The sequence below is a fragment of the Triticum urartu genome, chromosome 7, assembly GCF_003073215.2.
Source record: "Triticum urartu cultivar G1812 chromosome 7, Tu2.1, whole genome shotgun sequence".
Classification (NCBI taxonomy): Eukaryota; Viridiplantae; Streptophyta; class Magnoliopsida; order Poales; family Poaceae; genus Triticum; species Triticum urartu.
Window position 1 is genome coordinate 553483446 of NC_053028.1, and position 7424 is coordinate 553490869.

At 44.3% G+C, this 7424-nt stretch overlaps 1 pseudogene; it reads right to left on the bottom strand.

Annotated features, from left to right (window-relative positions):
• Positions 1 to 1761: 1761 nt before the first annotated feature.
• On the bottom strand, positions 1762 to 6148 carry LOC125518579 (annotated as a pseudogene).
• Positions 6149 to 7424: the final 1276 nt, after the last annotated feature.

Below are 7424 nucleotides of genomic sequence, written 5' to 3' on the forward strand. Positions count from 1 at the left end.
ATGCGGTCTGACCAATAAAGATCTTCGTAGAATATGTGGGAGCCAATATGAGCATCCAGGTTCCGCTATTGGTTATTGACCGGAGACGTGTCTCGGTCATGTCTACATACTCTCGAACCCGTAGGGTCCGCACGCTTAAAGTTTCAATGACAGTTATATTATGAGTTTATGAGTTTTGATGTACCGAAGGAGTTCGGAGTCCCGGATGAGATCAGGGACATGACGAGGAGTCTCGAAATGGTCGAGACGTAAAGATCGATATATTGGACGACTATATTCGGATATCGGAAAGGTTTCGAGTGATTCAGGTATTTTTTCGGAGTACCGGAGAGTTACGGGAATACGTATTAGGCCTTATTGGGCCATACGGGAAAGAAGGAAAAGGGCCTCATGGGTGGCCGCACCCCTCCCCTTGGTCTGGTCCGAATTGGACTAGGGAAGGGGGGCGCCCCCTTCCTTCCTTCTCCTTTTCCCTTCCTCTTTTCTTATTTCATATGGGAGGTGGAATCCTACTAGGACTAGTAGAACGCCCGTGTGTTGCCACGGGCTTTTAATTTAATTTTTAATTACACGTAATTAAATGCGTGTGCGTTATTACGGGCAACAAAATCTCTTACCAAAACTAAAGTTTTTTTAACACGGTATGGACGTAGCGCTCATATATACGCGCATACACGCACTCCTATGGACGCACACATGCACATCCTACCCGTATGAGCACCTCCGAGAGACTAACTCGGCGTATCAAGCTTGGAATGAGATACATGTCATAGTATGTTTGTGCACGTATAATTCATACATGTATCTATGCATGATTGGCTTATCCACCTTCTTGAGCTCATCTCCCGTGAGCATCCCATCATCATTGTTCTTGTCACGCTGTTAATGTCACACACCCAAACGAATTTATTTTTAGTAGATTCGATTGATTTAGTCCAAAATGGTGATGCAAACATAACTTCGCCCAACAATGTGGAGTTAAAGATTCCCGCAAAAAAAGCTACGGGTCAAAGATGTGGCCGATTGTCTCCATCCAAAACTCCTTGAGCTTATCCTTGTTAAGGAATTCGTCCAGCTCGATTTTCCTCTTGGGCAGGGATGACGAGGTCTTTTGATCGATGGATGGGTATAGGGTCGAGGGAATCGATTTGGTTTTACTGGGAGGGAGAAAAAACAGCAGGGAGGAATGATGTTAGGAGGTGAGGCGGAAATAAACTGTGGACGCCAGCCTACCAACTCGACAATGCAAAAATAAGCCCGTGGCAACCGGGAAGTGTTCTTAGTTAAATTCCATGAGGGCATGCCATTGAACAAAATTCAAATGAACCAATTCAGCTCACGTACACAAAAGCATGCCCTCATCCATGAAGTGTGGAGATCCGACAGAATAAGTATCAAAACAAAGTGTTATTAGCCCTGTTTAAGAATTCGTCCAATTAACCAGTTAACTTGCCAATTAATCCCTACTCATAGGGTCACCGAGTAGCCGATAAACCAATAAATCGTCCGATTAATTGATTAAATGACTGATTAACTTGCTGATTAGCCTATTAATCCCCTACTCGCCAGCCAACCGTTAACGATTTCTTCAACAATGGTTATTAGTTAGATGCATGTGCGTTGCTATGACTATAATGCAAGTATGAGTTTCTAGAACTACTTCTTTAGACTGTAATATTGTCCAATGGCATGACATCTGGTAATTTTTTTTCTGCCACAAAAATCAACATGTTGGTGTTTAAGCATAAGGACATTCAATAATCAAGGAACTGATGGTAACAAATAAATATCAGTGATATAATTCATTCCTTTGCAAAGTGGTGAAGTAGCAGCACATCACATCACAGAAATCACAAGGCTGCAAAAAAGATAGTGTCGCAATATTACTACCAAGAAATTAATAGATGGATGACAGATGTGGAGGCACATCACTGCAGTTCTCACTGCCGGCACAAGGTCTGGACAACACATAACCGACAAGCACCACTTTCGCCTACAGGACCATTTCTCTCCATCATCTCCGACCTTGTTACAACAAACTAATACAAGAAACTGAAAAGAAAACTATGAGTAAATGAACACATGAACAAAGAAGAGATATCAATAAGAAATTATTTCTATGGTTTCACATGTAGACTTTGTAACTCCAATCCTTGAAGCCCCTTTACTCCACCGTGGAAAAACAAAAGGCACTTGTACCATACTTACCTCGTCATTCATTTCTTAATTTTTTTCATCAAGTTCATTTCTTTTCTTTTTTTCATCAAGCAATCCAAACTTGATGAAAAAAAAATAAGAAATGAATGACGAGGTAATAAGATGGAGCGTTGCTAAGGAACGCCGCCTCCTCCCTGCATTTAAGGGCCTCGGCCGCGCAACAAAGAGACAACATAGGTCATGTGGCTGGGGTGCGTGACTGTGAATGACCTAACACTGGTAGCAGAATAGTATACAAATAACCTTGTTAGCTGCGACGTTGCTTTGAGGCACTGGTCTCAGACAATCCAGGAAAACTATGATCTGGATAATACCAACTCCCTCCAATAAAAGCACTGAAATAACAGTTGTACGCATAGTAAGCATGATCAATATAAAAATAAGTATACGCATAGTAAGCATGATCAATAGAGGAAAATAAAACAGAAATCGCTCTCCGAGGTTAAAAGTGTAACAAGAAACCCAATAAGCATTGAGCCCCTCAGTGAGGCGCAAGCTGGTAATATACATATACACATCGCAGAAGAGACAACCTTGAACCATGCCTCCTCTCCTGCACACCATGTACACGGCGCAAGCCCGATGCCACCCATCCTTTGTGCGCCTTGCTGCTCTGGTGGCGGCACGCGAATGCAGGGAAGTCTTTCGCATGAGGCACGAGCAGGTTCTCCCGGAAACCCATGCCCGGGCCTAACATCAGGAGCTCCGCATGGTTCGGATGGTTGGAAGAGAAAATGTGTGAAAGTTGCTTACCTACATCAAGTCACTGTAACTTGAGCATCCTAATGTATGACCTGCTTACTTGAGGGGACAGAGAGAGCCTATGGAATGTAAGTTCCTTGGATAATATTGAGTTTCCATCAATGTTTCTAGAGGGGGATTACCCCAGCTAACTGGATTTCAGAGAAGAGCATGATTCTGAGGTTCTCCAACCGCAACCTCTGTTAATATTTTATTTTTCCATTGTTTCTGCATTTTACTCCATGTACTGCAAATTTTGCAAGTTAGTAAATAATTAAGTAAACCAATATCTAAAATTTATGTCGTGGTCTATATGAACATAAATAGTGAATAACATTTTACGCACTTCTAATGTTTTTGCTCTCTAATTCGTAGGTACTTGTTATATTCAGTTTGTCACTATGAGATAAGCTAATAAGCACGGCGTGGACATAATTAATTAAACCTCATCCGTTGTTCACAACTTTGATTTATTTACTTCTCTCTCTGTCATGAGATAGGGCAATAACCACAAAGGTGTATGCTATTGATCTGCTATTCACATCTTGCTTCCAGGTTGCTCAAAGTCTAAGCTAATAATATAATGCTACATTATTCTCAACTAAAACCATGCCAACTTCTGAACTTCAGGCTACAGATGTGTAGGTTGCTTACTACCTAAACGAAACTGATGAGATCAAGAAAGATTAATTATACCATTAATCGATTATGAGCATGCATGTGGCACATCTTCCAGTTACATGCATCAAATTAAGGTTATTTAGCTTATACCCAAAATTGTGCTGCATAGCAGAATGTATCTCAGCTAATGATGGTGGGTGGAAACTCCATAAGACCAAGATACACCTGCTTAGCTTGCATGAATGATATGGAGTTGAAATCTCTGTAAGATATAAATTAGTTCATGCATATTGAAGTTATATGTAACAATTCTGGAGCAAGCAGAGAGAACAAGCTCTAGCTAAAGGATAGAACAACATAATATATCCATGAAGATTTGCTCGATATAGCATTGTTCATTCTTAGCCCAGTAAGCCTGTAGTACATGAGGAATGTGCGACATAAAGTCCCTCTATAACTCCCAATCATGTGGGTTGAGTAATAACATCCTGCAGATGTAGACAAAAAAATTATACCATAAAATATTTGTTTGCAAAACAGCTATTATACACATCAGGAGATAAGAAACTACGTTTCTGAATCCAACCTTTGTTGCATTAATAGAAGCATTTCAAAATGTTGTTTAATGGACAATGAAATAGGAAAGCCATATTTCTCCAACTTTAAAAACAAGTGATCTTGATATATATGTACATAATCTAGAGCCCGGTATCTATCCTTCACCTTGATATCAATTATCAAACAGATGTCGGATATACAACTACTATAATTTCCCGAAATGCTAAATTATTCAAACTATTTAAGAGAACCGCAGCAGTTAATTGAACATAAAACAATGGAGATATGAACCAAATACTATGTGTAAAGTGTAAACATTTTATGAACCTTTGTATCCCTTGAAGCTTCAGGGATATCTCATCGGCTATGTTGCGTGCCAGTTGCAGGAGAAGGGCCATAAGGACCCCTTGGTTTAGAGGAACATGGTTCGCTCCACACAGCCCTTGCAAATCAACCTGGCCGAATGGGCATTTAGAGTATCAGGTATCCACAATTATACATATGGTAACTAAAACGGTGTATGACTTGATAAAACTGAGAAATTTTAGACCTTGTGGGGTTGAAAGCCAAGCTCATTTATACATTTCAAAATATCTTTTAAAATAACAAATAACATTGAAGGCATACATGTAACTGTGTTCTACGTGTACAAAAATAATTCTCTCGTGAGGTTGTACCATATAACATAAATTTTCAGTCACTTGGTTCAGTTATGCAGAGATGGTGTTCTCATTTCCGGTTTCTAGTGGATACAGAAGAAACAACTTACATTCTGAGGTGAACAATGAACTATATCCACAGCTTCCTGATTGTTTAAGTGCTCACATAGTCCATCTGATGCAAATATAACAAACTGATATTTTGCACAGTCTATGTTCTTCAATGGATGGTTCGGGACAAAGAATTGGATTATGGAAGGGCCTTCGAATATGGAACCAGGCCAGAAGGGGCTCATGATTAAATTCCGAACTTTTTAGGTAGGTGTGGCCAATCATTCTGGAAACCTGAATACAAAGAAAAAAACATAGCACGAGTAATTATTATGTGAGATATGTCAGAAGACATCGACCTTGGGACTTTGCACAAATGGTATGCTCTTGGCATCATTAATCCATGAAATGGGGCGCAAATTGAAACCTTTATCAAATAAACTCCTGGCCCAGGTTTACACAGAGGAGTATTTATAGACATCATCAATTTTACAGAGGCCGGCAAAATGAAATACCTGAATAATGCCCTTCATGCATCAAACTTTGTGTTTTAGGGCCATGATCCGGGGGTCATTTGGGTGTACCTGTCTTAGCTCATCCCTTACAGCCGGAAAGCTCGCGTTATGCTCAGATGACAGCTGAACTGCCTTAATGTCTTTGGCGCCTCTTTCGACCCTCCCGGGGACAACACATGAATCACCAGTGTTTGCTATGTAGAGGACCCCTTCATTGATAATGCCAACCAAACAACATGACCCAACCGAGGAGATCTGCGGTTTGACGAGCCATTGCTTCCTCACGTGATTCAGAAACACCTCCTCCATGGCAGTGTAGGATCTGTAGAGGATGTCGGCCGAGAGGTCTGTTGTTCCATCGCAAACTCTGCATTGAAGTAATCATCAGCCAGCTATAACTAACAAACCAATTGAAAGTCTGATGATTCATTCATCTAAAATGGCAAACCACCATATCTAACTTATTGAGGAATATACTATTGTAACATGAATTGTGAAGGACCTGATATCATGGAAGCTTCTGAACAAGCAATCCCAAATCATGACATAAGTATTTCATCAACAAATAAGTGTCACATTTCAGGTAATAGTCAGGCATGTGTATGTTTGCAGCAGGAAATAAATAACGCACAACTGCTCAACGGCGAGGAACAACTGCAAAGGCGATGCCGCCCAGGTCCACGCAAGGCTGAACCCGGTGGTGTCCAAGTGGTGCCGGGTAGCAGCGAGCGCCTCCACAGCGCCTTCCGCCACCACCAGTGCCCGCCACCGGCACCCATCGCCCCATTATCTTTTCGCTGCAGCTGCACGAGCACGACACAGGAGCAGGGTAAATAACAGCAGCATGAACACACAGGGAGGCCAACCACGAACAATAACATCAGTACGGGTCGGCCACGAGCAGAAGCGGCATGCATCAGCAAGAAACAGCAGCGGCAACATGACATGGCGACTACAGCGCACGAGCACACGGGCCCGACAGCGGGTAATAGCAGCACCTGCAACATGACAGGGTGGCGGCGTCGAGCTGGTAACCCTAATCCTAGCTCGCCGGCCAGGGGAAATTGGGTGAGCGAGAGAGAGAGAGAGGACTGGCCTAGCCGGCGTCGCCGTCGAGGACCATGGGGTATCGTCGGGAGGAGCCGCCGAGGACCATCGAGAATCGCCGGGAGGAGCCATCGAGGACCACAGGGAATCGCCGATAGGAGCCTCCCTCGTCTTTCATCGAGCACCAACAGCGACAGAGAGGCGACAGCTTTCGAGAGGAGAGAGAGTGATCTGTAGAGAGGCACGGGATCTCCGCGTCGGCGAAGGGAGACTCCTCTCGGATCTCGGCGGCGGCGTAGGGGCGTCCTGAAGGGGATCGGAGGCGTTGGCGGCCAACGGAGATAGCGCACGGATCGAGGGTAGTCTGGAGGCATCGATCCTTGTTGCGAGCGCGATGGCAAGGGGTTCGGCGGCAAAGGGATCGGCGGGGTTGGATCTGGGCGCTCCCTCTCCCTTTCCTTCCCTTCCCTTCCCTTGGGATTCCCTTGGGAGAGGAGATCGCCGGCGGCGGGGTTGGATTGGGGTGCGGCGGCGGCTGCGACTGGAGACGGGAGATGAGGTAGGGCTAGCGAGGGAATGGTTCTGTCAAGACGGTAAAACCAGCGGAGGGAAGGTGGTCCTACGAAAAAAACCGGACGAAAGTGGTGGGACGAAAATTGACCGGCGAAGACTACCAACTGCTCCATTAGGAATAGAGACTAGGGAGTCCTAGTAGGACTCCAGCGTGCCTCCTCCTAGGGCCGGCCTCCTCCTCCCTTGCTGCTTTATATACGGGTGCAGGGGGGCACCCCAAAGACACAAAATTGATCATTGATCTCTTAGCCGTGTGCGGTGCCCCCCTCCACCATAATCCATCTCGATAATACTGTAGCGGTGCTTAGGCGAAGCCCTGCGTCGGTAGAACATCAACATCGTCACCACGCCGTCGTGCTCACGAAACTCTCCCTCAACACTCGGCTGGATCGGAGTTCAAGGGATGTCATCGGGCTGAACGTGTGTTGAACTTGGAGGTGCC